At 37.3% G+C, this 22,888-nt stretch overlaps 1 protein-coding gene across 3 annotated transcripts in view; it reads right to left on the bottom strand.

The window, feature by feature from the left end:
* npas1 (neuronal PAS domain protein 1) overlaps positions 1-6,133 on the bottom strand; it is a 50,600-nt gene extending 44,467 nt beyond the window's left edge. The window contains exons 1-2 of one of the 3 annotated variants that reach the window (XM_058799110.1): positions 4,819-4,955; positions 4,193-4,282 (exon numbers count right to left, since the gene is read on the bottom strand). The gene's annotated coding sequence lies outside the window, so the exon portion shown is untranslated. Of the gene's footprint in view, positions 1-4,192; positions 4,283-4,818; positions 4,956-5,308 lie in introns of those variants that run through there. The other 2 variants (XM_058799109.1, XM_058799111.1) reach the window with 2 other exon arrangements.
* Between the last annotated feature and the right edge of the window lie 16,755 nt (positions 6,134-22,888).

Below are 22,888 nucleotides of genomic sequence, written 5' to 3'. Positions count from 1 at the left end.
CAGTGGTATGAGGATGCGTGAAGGACCTCTGGAACATTCTGGATTATGCATTTTTGTAATGCAGGGTGACTCTGGTGACTTTGACCTTTGAATGCCTTTGACAGAAGAAGAAAACAATCCCTGTATGTGGCCATCGGGCACTTTCTCGCTCACTTTCCTGGCGCCTGCCTCCTTTTCCCTTTTTTCTTAATAAATCTAAACAGCAAACAGCTGTGGCGGGTCAGTCACATCACAGCTTTCTAGCCATAACTTTCTAGAGTTTAATCTGACAATTGACGCTGAAATTTCTCCTTCAGCTTTGGACAAAATTTAAGTACCAGTTCAACCAAAAAGGACAGTTTGCTCATCATTTACTCATCAAATGGCTTCAGAAGACTTTTACATTATATTTGAAGTTGGAAAGCTAAAGTTCCCATTCCTTGTAAATGCTTGGAAAACAAATTAAATCTTTGAAATTTCTCCTTTTGTGTTTTGCAGGTTAAAGGTGAAGACAGAATCAGCTTTCAACTACAAAAAAATAAATAAATTGTGTAGAACTTACAATAATTTAAACAATTGCCAGTAAATTTCACAAACCCTAACCGTAACAAGTAACAAATTGAAAAGTGGATATTTTTAGATAGAAAGGCTGAAATTATATTTTCTTGTACTCTAATAAATTTTGTTTTTACAGTGTAGTATATTTCAGTTATTTGTACTTTAGTCATTTATTTTAAAGTTAGAATGTAAAGTTACTGTTATTGACTGTCAAATTCATTTCTAATTTTGTGGACCAACATCTTCAGATGCTATTCTTGGTCAAAAAATTCTCTGATAGACACAGTAGTTGATGAACAGGCATTTCACATCGTAGCAGTTACTATATATTTCAACATCCAGAAACAGAACTATGCATTTTATAGTGCTGTTTTTAATATGGCATCTCCTTGTCCTTTGACAATTTTTTCTTCAGAAGTGAATCGATACATTCTGTATTAATTTACTGTTAATGTTAACTGTGGCATGTGACTTGAACAGCAAATATCCCTTCTTTAAAGTTCAACGTATTGATTTTCAATGTAATTCTGAAAGTCCAGTTTGTTCTCCTGTAAAAATTGTTTATTTTTCGGCAAACTTTGGCTTAATTAGCGTCAGCAATCTTCACCAGAAGTTCACAGTTGTTATTTCTGTAAGTGTTGCAAAAGTCACAAAGACAAAGTTGTCGTCAGCCGTATGTCATTAAAATCATCCGAGAGAACAAAAGTCATCTTTAAAAGATTAACACTGGGTCATGCATAAAAGAAAATGTCAATAATTTACCTCCTCTCAGTCTTTGATGCACTTAAAAAGAGCATTTCAGGGATTATTTAATATAAATAACTGCAGAAATGATGTTATAGCTTGTAACATTCAATTATATTTGCTTTTGAAATTATTAATACGATATCTTTGAAGTGCAAATAGTTCAGCAACACACACGTATATATATACTGCATGTAGTTTTCCATCAATATATGGAGCTGTTTCAGCAGAATACTAATTTCTCTTCACATCTCTCTGCATTTGAAGTCCAGCATTAGGAAGTCAGATGTTGTCTCGTTTTCTTCGAACGCTGATAAATCAGCTCTGGTCAACAGCATTTCTCTCTCCCTATCTCATTTAACTGGAGCTCTCTCGCCCTGCACTCTGGCTGGACATGGCTCTTGTGGTTTGCCGCTGACCTTGGCGGCTTCTCATCACTCCCAGTCCAAGGTTCCTCTCAAATCCTTAGAGCTGGAGGCTGCGTCTTCATCTTCACCTGCCCCATTAATTATCAAATGGAATCAATATCCCATTTGATTAGATCAAACTGACCCTACCCGCCTTGACCCGCAACGGTGAAGCGGAAAGCGGAAAGCGGAAGGGATGCTCGACTGGCCCCTGAGATCTTACATGTCTCTCGCAGGAGGAGAAATGGTCTGTTTCTATTTTTAAATAAAATTTTAAATAGCAAAATAGTGACTAAGGGATTGAAAGATCGAGAGAGGAAAATATACCAGTAATTTTCCGATTCTCTCAACCCTTGAAGCTCTAAGGACATAAGCAATTATTCAACAGTGACAAAATTAGGTGTTCACAAAGTTAACAGCATACCTTTGTCTCTATATTTTGTACTTGTCCCATGTTATAACGAGATCTCTGTTTAGTTTTTTTTTTTTTTTTCTAGACAGCAGTGAGATTAAATGGAGGGCACATGGAGATTTTTATCTTCTGCTTAGACTTTTCTACTAAAAAAATATGTCTCTTTCAGAGTTTCTGTAATAATATCTCAAATTCAGATTTGCCAACATAAATCAGAGATTTCAAAATAAACATGTCTTGTTCAGTTCTTCCAAGACTGAATGATCCAGATTTCATTTACTTAGGTTGGATGTGCACAGTTCTATAACTTTTAAAAATGAACTATGAAGAAAAAATATGCATTTCAAAATATTAGAGAATTGCATTAGTTAACTGAATACAGCTCAATCTGAGACACACGCAGTGTTCGGCCCTTAGGCAGGGAACAGGTCCTGAAGCACACATAGGGTCAAACAGCCACACACCGCTGCGCCTACAGTCTATATCCAGCCATATTAGTGTATTTAAACATCCCTTTATCCTTGAAAACACCTGTGCAATGCTGTGTACCATTTGTACATCAGTGAGAATAAGAGGATTTTGCACTATTATAGATATATACAGAGTGTATGTTTGTCGCTTTTTCCCCACACGGACAAATGCAAAATATGTGTGTGATTCACATAAAACCTTTCATGAACACGCCTGTTCATTTTGAAATCAAAAGAAAAACTAAGCTTACATTCAACTGATGCATTATTTTAATGCCAATTAATCAAATTTTCCCCAAAACTTGTTACTTGAATGTGTGTGTGAATTTGTGGGAAAATAACCTTATTTGCAAAGAAAACACTCAATGCAAAAATGTTTAAAAATATAAATTGAATTTTCTTTATATTTAAACTTTTTTTGTTGTTGTTCATTTCTTTTTTAATATTATTATTAATTTATTTTGGGGTGAAATGCAACCTAAACATTTTCACGAGATTCACCCTTGGTTTCAAAAATATATTGACAATATCTGACTGTCGTAAGGCACTCTCTGTCACTTGTGTGATGCTTATGTACAGGTTATGGATTATGAGCGATAATTTTCAGGCTGCAGTAGATCAAAAGCAGTTAGTAAGATCACATCTCCATGACTTCAGAAGACTAGGGGTCTATATATCAGCAGGGGCTCTTGTTTGTTTGTTTGTTTGAGTGTGTGTGTTTATAAGGGCATATCGATGTGTGTGTGTGTGTGTATGTTGAGTATATAAATATCCGCGCGTGTCCCAGCAGAGCTGGGTGTGAGTGGCAGGAAGTGGTTATGTAAGGAGTCACAACGGGCTGCAGTGGACAGCCTGACCACAGATCAGGTCAACCAAGTGTGACACCAACAGCTTCTCACTGACACCTCGCTGACACTGTCTGTCACCAGGCCTGTCTGTCTGAGTGTGTGTGTGTGTGTGTGTGTGTGACGGCTTTTATGGTCCTATAGCTCCCTCGTACATACCTGCATAACTTCTATCAATTCCCTATTCACGTTCTATTGCCCCCATATGCGGATATAGTCTTTGGATGTGTATGCGTTACTAACAGGCCGGCTCGCTCTCAATAAAACGGCCATTTTTTTGGGTCTGTGATTTATAGACTTACACTATGTTAAATTATGGTAACCGTTAATAACATGGTTCTTCAGCAAACACTGTCCAACCAGAATCTAAACAACAACAAAAAAGAAAGACAATTTATCCAGTGTACGCAATAATAATAACTGTAAAAAAAAAAGTGTTTTATGTACTGTAGTAACATCCAAATAAACAATTTTTATTCAAGTGAAAAATACAACTTAATATGATGGAATAACTTTGCATTACTCTACACAATCAAAGTCATTTTAAACTGGTATGTCAGGTAGAAAAGCTAAAGTTTTAACATCTGCTCAGTTTTACTTTTTACAGTGTTCAGACAAGTACTGTACATTAAAGAGCAACAGGTAGATTCCCAGGCTAATATGAAGCTATTAACCGAAACACTCAATCAAAGCAAAATGATGAAAACATTTTCATCATTTTGCAAGCAAACTTCCTCCTAAATCTAAAACCACAGAGTCCCAAGCAAGTTGACTCACTTTTTGTGTTTTTCCTCTGCAGCTGCTTCCATCGTAAGTGTGAAAGTGTCAAAATAATTCCTGTCCTATAATTCCAACTGTCCAGGATAGCTATACGACAAATAAAGAGTATGAATTTTCTGTTTACTAAGCAATCTAGCTGGAAAATACACTTTATAACTGAAAACTGTAGTTTGTTACATTGTAATAACATTGTAAGTGCATGGTAATTACTGAGTAATACTGAAAAATTGTGGAGCTGCTTAAAAATAAACTTTGTCATTATTATTACTGTAGTAATTCATTATATTAACATGCAATATGTAACATGATATCTAAAGTGTTGCCAATATCAAAAGAATACAATTTTCTAAGATGTGTGACAAATAAGAATAGTTTTGTGAGCTAACAAATTATTATTATTATTATTATTATTATTAAAATGATTATTATAACTTTTCTTGTTACAATGTTAATTATCCATTTAACAAAAAAGTGTATTTTTTTTTACTTTTTTTTCTTGACAAAAAGTTAATTAAAAAAAAACAGCAGAACTTAATTAAAACACATCATTACAATAACTATTTAGCTTCTTTAACAATCCCACGCTAAGCCAACTGACTGATGAAGGAAAGGTTCATATTTACCCGTGCTTTTCATTTCTAATACAAATCCAGTCATTTAGAAGAAGCTGTTAAATCCAAAGACATCAGATAACAGAAGACGGCCGTCTCGCCGCTACCATTCACTACCTTCCACAGAACACGGCGTCAATGCAAAGCGCACTAATCTTGTAAAATCCACTAATTAAGTGAGAGATGATGTTTGAGAGCGAGCCGAGGCGGTCTGCACAATTAACCCCAGCGTTCCTCCCCTCCGTTCCCAATACCTCCATCATTGAGGGAGAAAGACAAGTGCACTTATGAGCAAAGTGTCTTTCCCAAAAACTTTCCCAGGAAGCCAAGCCTCCAGGCACGAAGCCATCAACAAGTTTAAGAGGAACAGAGAAACCCTTTGCTCGGACCCTACATCAGTGAGACTTAAAACTGTCAGGTATGCATGTGACAGTTTGGCATGTGGACGTCAACATCGACTAGAACAAGAGGAAGTTGTGTTTCCCTGTACAAGGGGACTCACCTGATGTGCATGTCCAGCTGTTTTGGAGGCAGATGTTTCTCTCCTCCTCCGTCCGGACACCCGAACCGGTGACCCTCCCCTCCGCTCAGTCCACGTTCCAGGACCCCTCGTGCTCCCACACACACACACGCACAAACACACACTCACACAGGGGGTGACAAGGGGGTCAGACGGGGCCAAGAACAATCCCAGCTGCCGGCACAAAAGAGCAGGCGAACACACAGCGGTCTGCTGCCGCAAGAATGTGTGTGTGTGTGTTTGTGGGCGCACAGCGGCGGTGACCACGCTCTCCCTCTCTCTCCTCCCTCACTTTCCTAGCGGGATCGTCTCAGATATGACTGGAGTTAGAGGATGCGAGTCTGTTTCCTTCTCTGGCGTGCTCCCCGCTTTGGCTGTCTCTCTTTCCTCGTTGAGCTTCTTTTCTTTTCATTTCCTCTTGGGAAAGCTGCACGCACCGGTCGTCTCTTCACCCGCTCCCTCTCTCTCTCTCTCCTCAATCGCTAGTAAATATAAAAGAAATGCTTGTACGGCCCCTACCTCTCTCTCTCTCTCTCTCTCTCGTTTCTTTCTCGTTTACACTCCCTCCTCCCCACTGCCCTCACTTTCTTTCTCACTGTCAAAGCTGCCTTTCAAATGCTGATTAGCACACAGAGTAAAAGAGAGCGAGGGAGAGTGGAGTTATGGCTAGCGTTCGGCTAAGATTCCGTCACATTCGACTTGAACAACACTTCTCTCAGACAAACACATACTTGAGTCTCCGTCCTCTACCGATATCATCTCGCCCCAACGGGCTCAAGCTAACAAACACTGAGCGAATAAACCCGCTCGGACTGTTTCGTGCACCCGCGCCCCTCTTCCACCCCTCCCCGGTTCGTTCTTCTTGCCCTCAAACACTACTCAGAATATTGATACATCACCCCCTCCTCCTTTCTTTCCTCCGTTTCTCTCTCTCTCCATCACTCACTTTCTCCGCTGAATACTGATAGGCTGTCTAGTCCGTGGTCTGGGTTTCAAATTCTCATTCTCTCTCTCTTTTTCCTCGGTGCGCTCGCACAAAAGCTCTCCGTAACATAAAGGCAAAAACGGCAGAAGTTAATGCACTGGGCACAACATAAATTCACTTAAGCACCATTTCAGATTATGTCAAGACAAAAATTGGCGTAAGCGCTCCGGTAGGAGGAGAAAAGAATGCCTGCGGCTGTAAAACGCTGAAAGGTGATGGGATATTGAGAAAACAAAGAAGTGTGTGGAAAATTAGTAAGGGAACTCTACTTTTGCTGTTGTCAGGAAGCGGGACAGAAAGAGATAGTGAGTGAAAGAGAGAAACAACGGACAGGGGGACGGTCCAGACCATAGAAGACCATCTCAGAAGTTTAAACAGTTGTCAAACACACATCCGATAGCACAAACACACACATTTTGCCAGCTGAATGAAGATGTACCACCAGTGATTCTCAACTCTAAGCCTCAAGTCTGTTCTTTTCTGTTGTGGGTATAAAATAGTAGAGAAGAGTGGGGCACACTTTATAACTTTCTCAATTTGTGTAAATGTACTTGGGGTATTTCTTTTTGCCGCATTAATTTCACATATTTAGCACAAATATGTTGTCTTGTTTCATTAATAGACTATACTTTTTTCTTTATTTATCCCAAAAGATTGGAAGTAAAATGTGGCAACATGCCCCATAGGTGGGGAATGCTGTAAGATGACCATATAACAGCTTAACATGTTATCTGATCTAATCAAAAATATAGAAGACAGACTAAAATATTCTGTCATAAAATACAATTGTTACATTTTTACATGTAATGGCATTGTTAATAATTAAAATACTGATTTTGGAGTTTGAAAGTGAACACACTGCAAAACAGGGCTGCATTTCCCAAAAGCATCGTAAGCTTATACATCGTAGACCCATTTAAACCAATGGAGCTACGATCAATTTAGGCTTATACGATGCAGCCCAGAACAATATGGCACAGTTCAAAACAATGTGGTCAAATAGATGAAGAAACATATTCAGAGATTGACAAAAACACAGAACTGAACACAACACACCCCTCTCTCCACACACAGCTCTTAAACAAATAGACAAGCAAGTACGAATACCTTAAATTTCTTGAAATAATTTCTGAATATCCAGGTTCTCTCTCTCAGTTTAATTCACGGTTTCTCAATAAAATTATTAAGAGTTATGTATGTGAATTACATCGCTAATGTCATAGAATAACATCTAATAACGGGACGCATTTTAATGCAAGTTACAATGTGCCTCACCTGCAAAACTAAGATTTAAATCTGGCTATTTAACAGATCGAAGATTAAATTTGTCAAATTTGTCTCATTTTAAATAAGCACTAAAAACTTTATGTTTACTTTACATAAAAAATTATGTCAAATGTGAAAAAAAAAAATCTTAATGGTCCTAAATTGGTCTCTTTTAGGGCTCAAAATTTAATTTCACATTTAAATATGATTATATTTTTACATTTCTTATTTCTATCCATAATTACCAATGACTTATCCAAACCCAAACTCTACAACTAAAAGAAAAGTTTTTGCAGTTTTAAAATAATTAAAAAATACATAATACACATAAAGGCAAAACTCAATGTTCACAGACACAATGACATGAACATGATGTGGCACAGATAAAAGTGCAGCTGCAAGAGTAAAAGAGAAATACAACAGCAGTGTAGAGTAAGTCACTGAATCCACTGTCCAGTGCCCTTGATGCAAAGATTCAGACAGTGTTTTAATGCAGAGTGTTATTGTCCGTACGATTTTACACACACACACACACACAGAGAGAGAGAGCAGTGTCCTCTCCTGATGTCCTCACCTGGACCATTTCAGTCCTGGCACAGGCCCAGTATTCACTCACTGTATTAACATCAGCTTCTGCCATAGAACAACTGTGCTTCCACCATCACTGGACCACAATAAATGGAGGGAAAAAAACAAACAAAAAAATCCATTTCTAATCTTCAAAAGTGTGCCAAAGTATTAAAAGAATGGTTCAGTCAAAAATGAAAATGTTACCATTACAAAGCTGTATGATTTTTTTTTTCTTCTTTAAATTATATCTCAACCAATAGAGTAGCTTTGGGAGCATGGGACAGAAAGGGGACGTGGTTAGGAAACCTGTTTGGAAGCAGTCATTATTTTAACTGCACTCAAAATGATTTTTGGCAGATGTATTAAGTCAGCAGGGCTGCAGCATGATTAATCAAAATAACACCAAAACTGCAATATAGTGAGATTAAATCGCAGCCTTCTGTTCTAAGATTGGTCCCCAAATCATGCAGTCCTAGAAGATCACACTTGAGTCCTAGTACAGGACCAGCAGGTGTAGTTAATGAATGTTTTACAGTCAAACCACAGTTCTGCCCTGAAAGATTGTAAAGAGATAAAGTTACAATCTTTTTTTTCTTATGTGAAGTTGCTTTATATCTTGCATCTCAAATGCTACTCTATCAGATAAAGTTTTCAAAATGTGGAGCATCAGATGAACTAGCCTTTGAATTCGCCATGCGTTTTTAGCTGGTATATGTAACAGCGATGGACTGATGATAAGGCATTAAATGCTTCAGGAGGATAAGACGTCTGGGCATCAGCATGACAGAAATCATCTTCATCCCAACATGAATACTGCAGATCTGATGCAGTTCAAAATGGCTTATAAACTCTCTTTGATCAACTTCAATCATCTACCAGCTATTAGCTACTATACATCCAACACCAAAACGTCTCATGCTGCAAGTATCAAAATGGAACATTCCCTTTTGCTGAAAAACTGATGCGGTCCATTAAAAGGTCCTGACCATGAGACTTAAGCTCTGAATTCCCCTCTGAACCCAGCATTTGATATATAATAAAAATAATTAATTAGCGCTGAAGATAATGTGAATGATGCATGACCGTGTAAAACATGTCACCACAACGCTAATACAATGCTGTTCTGGGCAGTTGTAATATCTCAATGTTATTCTTCATTAGTATTGTTTGTATACTATTATAGTATTTATTACTTTTAACTTAATTTTCAGAAATTTTATGTGTCTTTGCCATTTTTTGTATGCAACCACACTCGTAAAAATAAAGGTGCTTATAAGGTTCTTCACAGCGATGCCATAGAAGAACCATTTTTGGTTCTACAAAGAACCATTCAGTCAAAGGTTCTTTAAAGAATATCTTTCTTACCTTTTTATAATCTGAAGAACCTTCTTTTGCCACAAAGAACTTTTTGCGAAACAAAGGTTCTTTAGATGTTAAAGGTTCTTTATGGAGCCACTTAGACAAAAAAGGTTCTTCTATGTCATCGTGAAGCACCTTTATTTTTAAGAGTGCAGTTGGGGGAAAATTGAGTGTGTATCAGCTTATTGAATCTGTGCCTGAGATTTTAAAGCGAAAGCAGCCTAATAAACCTGCTGCTGTCTGTCATTAATGTTAATCAGATAACTAGAGACAAAAGTAAATCACTCTTGACTGAATAACTTCAATAATAAGAGACAGTGTACATTTAATTCATACAGTGAAGACTGCTGTTTAAATATACCTAACATACATGAAATATTTAAAGCACTGTTTATTTTTTTATGTATTTATTTATTTATTTTTCTGTAATTTTTCAGCTTGTCTCATGTTGTTTGTAATTTGCATCTTTGATCTTATTTTTAATAACAAAAATGAAATAAAACAACTACTGGGATTTTCTCCCACAACCACCTCTATAGGGTTTACAGAGAATGGAATAGAGAAAATATCCACTGAGCAGCAGTTCTATGGGTGAAAATGCCTTGATGTCAGAGGTCAGAGGAGAATGGCCAGACGGGTTTAATATGATAGAAAGGCAACAGTAACTCATGTAACCACTCGTTACAACCCAGGTATGCAGAAGAGCATCTCTGAATGGACAACAAACACATAAAACCTTGAAGCAGATGGGCTACAGCAGCAGAAGACCACACCAGGTGCCACTCCTCTCAGCTAAGAACAGGAAACTAAGACTACAATTCATACAGGCTCACCCGAAACTGGACAACAGAAGATTGGAAAAAGGTTACCAGGTCTGATGTGTCTCAATTTCTGTTGTGACATTTGGATGATAGGGTCAGAATTTGGTGTAAACAACATGAAAGCACAGATCCATCCTGCCTTGTACAAATCATCTCAAACTGTTATTTAAACATGAGAATGAGTTCACTACACTCAAATGGGATCAATACACTTAAACTACACTCAAATGGGATCTGCAGCAACTGTGTGATGCTGTGATGCCAACATAAACCCTATTAGGCTACATTGTGCATTTATTTATTCATAGAGATGAACATGAACAGTGAGTGTGCGTCACTTATTGCGTTCAACACCACATGAAAAAGATCTTTTGGTCTATGCTGTTTTCAGTTAATGAACAGAACATTGTAGTGTGCCTCCTATACAATAAATCACAATAAGCTTTGTGCTTTGTTACTTTTGATATGAAACAAAACCTCAGATTTCACATTATGTCCATTATATTAGGAAATTCAAACAATACATACCGTTTTGGTGCTCTTTAATGTGGCGTGACAGATCGCTGTGAATTACGGGCCAGCGCGTGAAGGGATCATCTCTTCCTCTTTACTACTAGCTACAGCACCAAATAAGCATGAATGAACATCAGAAGGTATGCTGAAAGATACAGTCTGAGATTTTACCAAAATCCATTTCATGTAAAGGATCATTCACTGTTTCAACCGCTGAAATACATAAATAAAACAGCTTGTAAACAATATTACTTAATGTTACCTTACCTCAGAAAAGCCATTCTGTGATCAACAACTCGATAGTCAGCTACAAAATAACTCTAATGAGGAGCAGTTTGTTAAATATATGCACCATATCATACATTCATTATATTTTTAGACTGATGCCGAGTTTTAATTTTGCTCTAGAGGCTGATGATCCCACACTCTTCTGCCACATTGGAGCACGCTCGCCACCTACTGGACAGGGGTGGGAATTACAGTTACAAGTTGTCGGACGACCTTCAGATTTTTCCATCACTGCTAAAAAACCCAGTCAGTGAATATTTTCGGTTCTAACCTCTGGCTAGAAAACAGAAAAAGATGTCAAATTCACCATCACTCCCTCAGCAGTTGTATGAAAAATACCCTCAGAGCCAGCTCATTTATCACTATACATAGTGATATACTGTTAATGTCTACATTAGTAGCTTTTTTTTTTTAAATATAAAAAGCTTTGTGAGATTTAAGATGTTAATTACTGATGAAATGTCTCACAGCCTGTGAAAAGAGTCCATAACATCAAACCAGTGTGACTCTGAACTTCTTTCCAAGTCATTTGGATACTATTGTATTCTTTTCGACTCTACCTGTCAATCTGCTTGACTGTCTGTCTGTCTCTCATTCTCTATTCAGCAGTGAGCCACAGCTGTCTTATACAGCATCTCTCAACCTTTAGCAGCTCTGACAGCACAAAAAGTAATTACCTCTCTAATTTACCTTGTCCACTTATAGAACATGTCTGTGTGTGTGTGTGTGTGTGTTGTATGTGTGTGTGTGTGTGTGTGTGTGTGTGTGTGTGTATGTGTGTGTGTGTGTGTGTGTGTGTGTGTCAGCAAAAATGTCACTGTGTAAATGTGTGTGTGAAAACACTCTTTGTGGGTGGATTATGGGAATGTATTAGTGAGTGTGTTTGTATCTGCATTTAAATATGTGTTCATGTGGACTGCAATGTGTTTGTCTGTATGTAGGCTCCCCTCGGTCCAATTACTCACTAGACACCCTTCCACCCCCCTCCTCATCCTCTAACTCTCTTCAGCTTTCACTCATCCCCAAATCCCTCTCTCCCATGTGGGACGCCCTGCCGTACCTCTCCCTGACCAGCCAGACCTCCTCTACCCTTCCCTCCTCCCAATTCCCGTCCCAGGTGAGCTGACGACATCAGGAGGGCTTAATGATACTGGAATATTAATTAGCTGTTTAGAATACTAATAATATGAGCAATTCAATGAGATGGAAAGTACATGGATGTCTGATCCCATCTAAAACATTGACAGCTTCAATGTTGTAGACCTGATAGAGCAACTGTTTTTTGGACCATTTAAAACAACGCAAAACATTGTGCTTAACAGAAACAGAATCTTCAATGATTAGCAATAACATTGGACAAAACTTGATTTTATAAATAGCTATTTTGTGTGATGTCAGTCAAAAAGGAATTGTTTAAACGGGTCCTATTATGCTTTTTCACTTTTTCAGCTTTAGTTAGCATAAAAAGATCCAATTCAAAGGGAGATATTTTCTTTAACATAAAACACTTTTCAAGAACTATAACAAACGGCTTGTTCGGAATACAATGCGCTTCTTCCAGATCAGTCTTCGACGTCCGTTCACGAGAGAACCATAACGCATGTGTGTACATACCTCTGCTTGTTAACAAGGTGCAGCATGATCCAGGTTGTACATCAGAACGCCAGCTCCTGCGTCAACAGCATCACACGTACGCGCCATGTTTCTCTCATGAATGCGTGGTGAAGACTGACACGGAAGAGAAGAAATAGTTGAACAAGTTGTTATTTTTGTTTTCTTTATGCACAAAAAGTAGCTTCTCATAGCTTCAGAAAATTAAGGTTGAACCACTGATGTCATATTGACTATTTTAACAATGTACTGACTACCATTTCTGGGTCTTGAACATGGTAGTTCCGTTGCTGTCTGTAGAGGGTCAGAAAGCTCTCGGATTTCATCAAAAATATCTTAATTTGTGTTCTGAAGATGAACAAAGGTCTAATGGGTTTGGAACGACATGAGGGTGAGTAATTAACAACCTGATCTCACAGAATTCCATGTAATGTTCACGGACTTAATTAACCCCGAATCTGTGGTGGCATCACGGAATCGCCGAGAATTCCGTGGTGTGCTCACAGAAGGTATCAGCCATGGTCCATGCACGGATTCACTGGTTCAACACCAGCGCTGCATCGGACCACGTAAAAAGAGTGACTCCGATGCAGTTATACTTTCACTGGAGTACCTGACCCACCCCTACCCTAAACCTACCCGGTTCTGAACAATAATGATGACGATAAATTCCCCAGTATCGCATCGGCATATTGATGCTAAGGGTTTCCGTGCATGGAGCACGGCTGATGCCTGTCACTGACTTACATTGGTATCACTTCTGTGAGCCCATCACGGAATTTTTTCCGTGAGCCCATCACGGAATCACCACAGATTCGGAGGTTAATTAAATCTGTGAACATTACACGGAATTCTGTGAGATCATGTTGGTAATTAATGACAGAATTTTCATTTTTGGGTGAACTACCCCTTTAAGGTAAGGGGCATGTAATTTCCAGAACATGGTCTAAGTGGTTCGCCAATCACAATGCACTGGGCCAGCTAACCAATCAGAGCACATTCAGTGTTTTGAAAGGAGGGGTTTCATCAAGGAGGGGCCTTTTTACACCTGGTCACTTCATGCATTTTCTCTGATTGGATAGCTGTCCGATCGTAAAAAGACCAGGTGTAAATGCCCTCTGAAACACTTTCGAGGCAGATATAAATCAGATCGCTCAAACCACTTCAGCAGGTAGTCTGTGCCGCATTCTGGACGAAACTTGTGTGACTTGTAAATACTTCTGGTTGTTGAAACCACATTTGTAAATATTACCCCTCCCAAAATGTAAAAAAAAAAAAAAGCGCGTGAGAGCATTTTATAGGCTATATGACATGTTATAATCAGACATGACAGCGCTAATGCTACACACATTGCCGCGGATGAGTAGCTAAGTATCTCTTCAGCAAGTTGACGCACAAACTGCCATAAATGAAACTGAAAGTAAGTCGCAGACGCACAAACACATAATCGTCTTCATTAAAAGAGACTAACTTATCTTTCCAGCGCTGATGCCGAGCTCTCTCCTGTTGTGGTCTTTGATCTTGAAATTAGCTGATGATGAATAAAATGCAGCGCATATCTGTTGCTTTTCGCTGAAGTGAATGGAACCGTTTTAAATGAGTCATGAACTGCCTTTGTTTTTTATTTTGTACTGTTCTCTGAGGTCCACTTATAATGTTATCAAGATTTTTACATTAAAAAACAACAAAATTTTGAAAAAATTGTCTATTTTCTGTCTTGTTTTAACCCACCTCATCAGAACGCTCTGTTTGACCCGCGGCGGGTTGTAGACAGGGCTAAACAGGCAGCGATGTAGAAGCAGGCGTTGATCTTCCTCTGCAGAGGCGGGGGTTTAGCCACACTATTTTTGTCATATAGTGGCACTTTCCACAACAGTCATTTTAGCAGACTGACTTCAATATTTGCTGTTTTTAGACTAATGAGAATGTTTTGAGCTCCGAAGCTTACAGGATGTTTTTATAATACAATGATCTCTTATCGAAAGATCAAGGGAATTTATATTCCTCAGTTTCCTGACCCCTTTAAAAAATTGGATAGCTATCAGACAACCTGATCTCACAGAATTCCGTGTAATGTTCACGGACTTAATTAACCCCGAATCTGTGGTGGCATCACGGAATCGCCGAAAATTCCGTGCTGGGCTCACAGAAGGCATCAGCCATGCACGGATTCACTGGTTCAACACCAGCGCTGCATCGGACCACGTAAAAAGAGTGACTCCGATGCAGTTATACTTTCACTGGTGTACCTGACCCCACCCCTACCCTAAACCTACCCAGTTCTGAACAATAATGATGATAAATTTCCCAGTATCGCGTCGGCATATTGATGCTAAGGGTTTCCGTGCGTGGAGCACGGCTGATGCCTGTCACTGACTTACATTGGTATCACTTCTGTGAGCCCATCACGGAATTTTTTCCGTGAGCCCATCACGGAATTTTCGGCGATTCCGTGATGCCACCACAGATTCGGAGGTTAATTAAGTCCGTGAACATTACACGGAATTCTGTGAGATCATGTTGCTATCAGATCAGAGAAAGTACATGACGTGAGGTGTAAACAGGCCCTTTGTAAAAGGGCATAAAAGGACCTCTTTAAGGGGTGGAGGTCCCAGGGGTTGATTTTTATTAAATAAAATTTCTGTTTTCTCCCCTCTTCATTTTACTTTTTTCATTATACTTATTTACTTTTCAAATTACTTTTATTGATAGGATTTTATTCCCAAACCCAGACGAATCTGAAAAAAAACTGCACTGTAAAAAAAAAAAAAAGTTGAGACAATTTAAAATTTTAAGGCAACAGCAGATTTTTGAGTTTGCTCAACTTATTTTTGTGGGAGATTCTCAAATTTTTGTTGTATAAACTTAAAACAACAAGTTGAGAAAACTCAAAAGTCTGCTGAAGCTGGTTGCCTTAATTTTAAGTTGGCTCAACTTTTTATTTATTTTTTTACAGTGTGTACAATTTGATGAGTTAAATACATTTAAAATGATAATACATTTAAACCATTTAAATATTTACTTTATTTATTTATTAAATAAATACATTTAATAGAATTACACAAAATTAAGCATAACAAATCATTTCACCCATAATAAAAGTTGCTCTTGTTTCACCTTGATGAAAAACCAAGGTAAATATTAATCAGGTAAATATTAATTACTCATTTAATTAATTTCTTAAATAATATTAAGTATTTAGCTATTTAAATATTACAAGATAAATAATATTTAAGTATTAAACAGGGCGATATTAATTATTAATATGACCAGAGTACTCCTATTATGCATCATTATTAAATTATTTAAAGTGTGAAAAATTATTTAATTGTGTATAGGATATGTAATATGCTATGTAATAGCATAGGATATGTATAGGCTATGTAATATGCCTTAGCAAGACAAAGGAGCTGGCCATTTTATTCAAAATTTTATTCAAACCATTTTGCCATTTTATTCAACATTGTTCATTTCCAAAGAATACTACATAATAGACGTGATAGGGTGGAAATTTTCATGTTTCACAGAAATTACATAAATCTTCTGTGATGTAAGCCTTTCCATTTTTGGTACAAATTATTAGTGACAAATAAAATATATCTGTATTGTTACAATGTCAGTAATATATGTAAATTAACAATGTTTACCTGTATCCAGATTTCCCGGTTTATTTGCCAGCAAATGTCCACCAGATGACAGTCCATCTGCTGGACATTTGATGGCAAATAAATAGGGAAAATCCGGCAGATTTTTGACAACTTCAGGGGTCGGTTGCATAAACTGTTCAGACTAGTCTTAAAAAGTTAGTCATCTTGTTGTTTTTGTTTTTCTTCAAGACTGGTCATAACTTTTTTAATTCAGTTATGAAAAGGCAGATATGTTTTTATTTGTATTGGAAAAGTAAGACTGATTACCCCTTGGCAGCTGCTAGTTGGTCAAACTAGTTCTTAAGACACAGTCTTAACATGGTTTATGCAACTGGCCCCAGGTCTACTGTTGAAGATACAGATCGAACTTAGGTATTTTTGTATTCCCGCCCACTGTCAGTTGGATCGACCGAGGGGCAGAGCTAAAATTAAAAGTGCATTATTTGTGTTGAAGTTTTGGCCAAAAGGAACACCATTGCCTCTTTTCTGTTTTCTCCAGTCATGTAACACTGATTTAAAAGCCAAAAGCATCTTGCCAGTGGAGATTTGTTTATTTTCTAAAAGTCCATATGAACAAAGTGCATGCGGTTGAAGAAACATCTAATTACTTTTTGACGTATCTTACTTTTATATATATATATATATATATATATATATAATGTGCCCTGATGAATAATGGACAATAAAACCTGGAATGAGTATGAAAAAGTAAACACGGCCCATTTGGATTTCATGTGGACTTTAAAGTTGACATCACCTTTTCTGACTGGCCTCTCCTGTTGATCAAATTCTTGTTTTCTTTTTATCTGCTCTGCCGGGATCGGAGTCCTCTACGTCTCCTATCCTCCTCCTCCCTCTCCCTTCCCCGGTCTCTATCTCTCTCTTCCTAGCGCTCGCTCTCTCTCCCTGCTCACCTACTCGATATTCCAGCCTTGTTTCCCTGCAGTCTCCAGCACAACTTTCTGACCCACTTCCCATTTCCTCCCTGGCCCTATGATCAAAGCCTGCAGGACGGCATTGCCTTGGGCAGCGGAGAGAGGGATGAGGGGATTGAGGAGAAGACCTAGAGGAAGAGATGGATAGACAGGGAATATGGCACACGGGTGGAAATGGAAAGATCACAGAAAGAGGGAAGGGACTCGGTGCTCGGGTGATCTCTCTGTCCAAGGACAAAAAGATGGCACGATGAGGTCAGCTAGTCCAGCAAGTCATGGTCATCCAAACATGTTCCCTGAAAAATGTCCACCACTTCATTTTCAGTCTACCTTCTACCCTAAGAAACATGGAGGCATTTAGTTATTTAACTGTCATTATTTATTCATCACTCAATATTTACTTATGTCAAAAGTAGAAATTGTGAATAATGTTCTATAACTTGTTATATGTTTTAATGCCATTACAATGAATAAGGACTGAAGCTTTCACGCAAAGAGACACAAAGACACCATAAAGTATCATAAAAAAAAAAAAAAATTTAATGCGCGTTCAAGTCTTGCAGTTTGGGAACAGAGTGAAATTTTAGTCGTTTTGTTCAGTGAAAATCTTGACACCTACCTTAGCTTTCTTTCAAACATTCACTAAACTACATGAAAATAGCATCTTATTCATAATTCATCCTTTTGAGTTAAATCTTTTCAGTAAATACTACAGGCTGATTCAGTTCTGAATCCATCTAAATGATTCATTAATGAATTGGTCTGATCTATTTCTCACTTTCACTGACTCAAGACTATAGTTTATTATTGAGCGTTTGCATATTTTGTTTTTATTTTAATAATCATTTTTAAAATGTATTTATTCAGATTTCTTAGAAACCACATGTTAATGCTGTTGAACATGGTTTAAATATAGATAGCTATGGGACGACGGGACAAGCAATGATGAAAAATCTATAAACCTGGTTATTACATATTAAAAACCACATTCTGTTTATTAAAATTACATAAATCTCATTCTTGCTTCATTTATGTATGATCAACAAATTAGCTTCACATTAAGTTTATTAGTTTTTGTTAACACTGTGTGATCTAAATGGATGGAAATGTTACATGCAGTTAAAATAAATAATATTTGTATTTATTTATTGTCTTCCTCACACAAAGCTATTGTATGACATCCAAAGACTTCTTGGAATATAGCGCATGAACCACTGTTATGATTTTTTGGAGGCTTTGCAGCACCAGTCTGCATTAATTGTATCTGCAAAGAAAAAGATGACCAAATTTGCACATTTTCACAGAAGTGAAAGTGAACCTATAGTTGTATTAATTATGACAAATATACTTTAGTAGGTCTTTAGATTTATTGTTTGAATGAGTCCCTGATCTTCTCCTTACAGCTAATGGATGAAGAGTTTTAAGAAGAACAAAGATGTGGACAGATACAGAGAGAGAGAGAGAGAGAGAGAGAGAGGGAAGACACTGGCCCATTTGTACCCAGACCAGAGCATCTTGTACTTTAACATTCTCCCTGCATTCTGACAAAGAGCACTAATTATAAATAAATTAGGGACACGACACGGTGAGCCACAGAGGGACAGCGAGAGGCGCGGGAGAATGAATGAGAGAGAGGGAGAGAGATTGAGGGAAAAGGTGGGGGTAAAAGGAAAACGGGGAAGAAAAGAAAACAGATAAGAGGAGAGAGGGATGAGCAAGGAGACACAAGCCAAGAGAAAAGAAGAGAGAGACGTGGATAAACAAGACTGGAATTACTAATAAATGGCGTTTGTGTGGATTGTAAAGGAGAATTAGGAACATTCTACAAAATATTTTTTAAATTAAATAAGCAGTGGAAAAAGAAATGCCATATCCAAAGAAAATACAGCTAAATTTAAAACACATTTGTTTGGGGAGATGAGAAATAGCAAAACGATGACCTCACAGTTCAAAATTCATGGCGATTTTATAAAATCGTAAAAGCTCTGTTCAAAATTGAGCTGCCTCACTATACTCCTGAAGCAGTTGCCTTCTAAGGCAGCATCCCAATTCAGATTAAATCTCAAAGTTGAAGATAAAATGGAAGTCACAACAGATCTTTTCTTCTGTGATGCACACAAGTGAAACGGATTACATAAAAAAAAGTGAGGTAGAGACTTTGTTCTATTCATCAGATGTTGATTGGAAGAAGGCAGATCTAAACATGAGACTGCTGACCGTAAATGGAGTAAATGATTGAAGAAGTCTGGCATAAGTCTGACATTTCACCGCAAAATCAAGTTGTTTTTTTTTGTTTTTGTTTTTTTATTGATTTCTGATTACATATTAAATGATGAGGTAAAAAAAAAAAAAAAGAAGAAACATTTTCAGGGATGAATCGTTTACAATACAATAAATAACATGCATTTAGAAAATTGAATTTTCATTTGATACTGACTGTACTCGATTGACCTGAAATACTCTTGTTGGGAGTCTCAAAAGTGTGGTTGGGTTCAAAACAGAGCAGCTTTTCCCAATAGAAATCACCATTAATCGAGGCAAAAAATAGTGCTCTGATTCTAAAAATAAAGTATATAATCTGATAAGTGTACAGTTCAAAATATATCATGCATTAAATAGATTCAACAGCTTGCTACACTTCTCTATCAACATCTGTTGTATTATAAAACTGTAAAACTCAACTTATAATAGATTGCTAAAGGATTTGAGGTTACTAACACAATGATAATGTGTTAGTAGCACACAAATACTGGTTAAAAGGTTTATTTTTTTTAAACACGTTAAACAATTGAATATACTCAATGACCAATTAAAGCAATATCACATGAGCAAGAGTGGGTTATACGGCCATAACACACTCGTTACTTGCACTAATAACAGTTCAACAAACTCTCTGCACTGGAGGATCCCAAAGATCCTCGTGTGTGCCACAGATTTTGTTCATACAAAAACAAAATATTAGAACAAGCACCAACAGCTTGGGCTGCTTTTGGAGTAACAAGTAGGTATTGTGATTTTGTGACATTATTTTTTATTAAAAAAATAAATAAATCAATAAAACAAAAAGTGAATATTAAGTAAATTATATTTTTGACACATTGCCAGTTTTCTCTGTCAATGTAAATAGTAAATGATTCAAGGACTTATTTATAAAGTCAATCATTTGTTTTGTTCCTGAATGAATCAGCAGTTTTAAATAAATGATTTAGGTAAATGATTCAGTGATTCACTCACTGACTCACTTTCTTGGTTCATGATTGATTCAGTGTTTTTGAACAAATTGGCTGAGTAAATGATTCAATAACTCATTTATAAAGTCAATCACTTGTTTTGTTCCTGAATCAATCAGCAGTTTTAAACAAATGATTTAGGTGAATGATTGAGTGACTCACCGACTCACTTTCTTGGTTCCTGATTGATTTAGTGTTTTGGAATAAATTGGTTAAGTAAATTATTCAATGACTTGCTTATAAAGTCAGCCACTTGTTTTGTTCCTGAATGAATCAGCATTTTTAAACAAATTGTTTACATGAATGGTCATTTACTCACTTTCTTGGTTCATGATTGATTCAGTGGTTTGGAATAAACTGGTAAAGTAAATATTCAATGACTCATTCATAAAGTCTGTCAACTGTATCATTTCCAGAATTAATTTTATTTTTTATTTTTTAATGAATTGGTTTGACTGAATAACTCAAATGTTTGACACCTATAGTCACTTGTCGCCACCTACTGGTGTGTCATTCTATAGTCTTTGGTATCATTGCATAAAAACTCACTGAAAAATCCCCCTAATAATGCAAAGTCTGTCTGGAACAAACACCAACAAGAGAAGTGATGCAAGCAATAAAATTGCCACTGCTCAACAAGACTGAATCTGATATATCTGCCAGTTTTCTCCATCAATTTAAATAGTTCTAATTATTAGAATATTAACTAGCATTAGAATATATACAACATTTCTGTCCTTTTTTCCCCCATTGTGGGACTCCATGATGTGAAGCTGTGTGAAGGGGATGCTTTAAAATGCTGTCTATGAAGGCAGCTCACAATGTCTTCACAAATTCTTTCACATCTGAACATTTAAATGGTAATCGAGTGGTTTTTAGCCAAGGCCACTGTAAACATAAAATATTTACTTACTGTCATTCAAGCTTATCAGCCTTGACTGTCAGACGAAGGAAAGGAAAGGACAAGTTATCTAAATAGATCACACTTCAACCCTTTTGGCCCTGCAGTCATTTCTGTCCATACAGCATGACCAAAGAGCCAGAGACGTCAGACCCGAAAGGCCTGGATCAGTTTTTATACAGTACATACTGAAAATGATTGACAATATCTCATTAATTTCTTCTATGCGATCATGAGAGGTGCGATATATAATAATCTGTGACTCCAGTGGGAAGGGAGGGGTTGATGCACAACGTTAGAGGTGAATGGCAGTAACACAGACGGAAAAGGTCACAAAGGTTACCCACGTCTGCCCTTTACTGACCTTCTCTGGGCAACAAGGCTATAACCATGGCAACTGACTCACAAACATATGTGATGTCATCTATTGTAAGTGGATGAAGGGGGTTGCTGGGGGGAAGGGGTGGTCACACACTCACACAAACACACACACACACACACACACACACGCACACAAATACACACTCATGCTGTATGTGCCAGTGACCGAGCCATCAGCGCCTATGCCATGTCCAATGATCGCTTCAACTTCCCAGACAGCCATAAAAAAAAAGGAAGTTGAATCAAAAGAATTAGCATTCCCGTAACGCAGGGACTGTCTGTGTGCCCCCTGGCAGCAGTGAGAGGGGCTTTCTGTCTTTCTCTCTCTTTTCTCTTCCTGTTTCTCCCTTTCCTGCTCTCTGTCTCAGCCTGTGTCATTCCAGCAGAGCAGCTTTGGGGGAATGAGGTGGCGTTTTTGAGGATGATGGCAGTGAATAGGAAAATGACTAGTAAGCCTAAGACTGCTGTCAGTCACGGGCGATACATACCCAAACATGCAGCGGGAGTCAGTGTTTATCTACAATGGGGTCTAAAAGTCTGAGACCACTTGAAGATACTTCTGTTTTGCATTTTTCTAACTGAACACATTTATCAAATTACAAACTATATTATCAGGGTCAATGACAAATACAAGCCTTCAAAAAAAAAAAAAAAAAGAATAAATAAATAATAAAAACTACTTTAAACACATGTTCCAATTTCTCAGAAACTCTCTGTATACATGTTGGCTTCTTGCGGTTTTCACAAAACTATGAGGATGCACAACTGTTTTTAGCATTGATAATAATAAGAACTGTTTTACTGTGTTTTTGATCAAATAAATGCAGCCTTGATGAACATAAGAGACTTTTTTCAAAAACATTATTAAATCATACCAAACCCAAATTTTCAACTGTAGTATATGATAACATTTCCATTTTTGTTTTCTAATAAATAGTAATTTAAAAGATTGTCAAATTACATGATGCAATTTTCTTTTCAAGAATTTTAAGGGTATAATTATTTCTTCATTATGATATCAGGACAGCTGCATCACACTGCCTTTTGTGACTTTA

This window comes from Onychostoma macrolepis, chromosome 15 (genome assembly GCF_012432095.1).
Source record: "Onychostoma macrolepis isolate SWU-2019 chromosome 15, ASM1243209v1, whole genome shotgun sequence".
NCBI lineage: Eukaryota > Metazoa > Chordata > Actinopteri > Cypriniformes > Cyprinidae > Onychostoma > Onychostoma macrolepis.
This window is presented reverse-complemented; position numbering and strand designations above follow the sequence as displayed.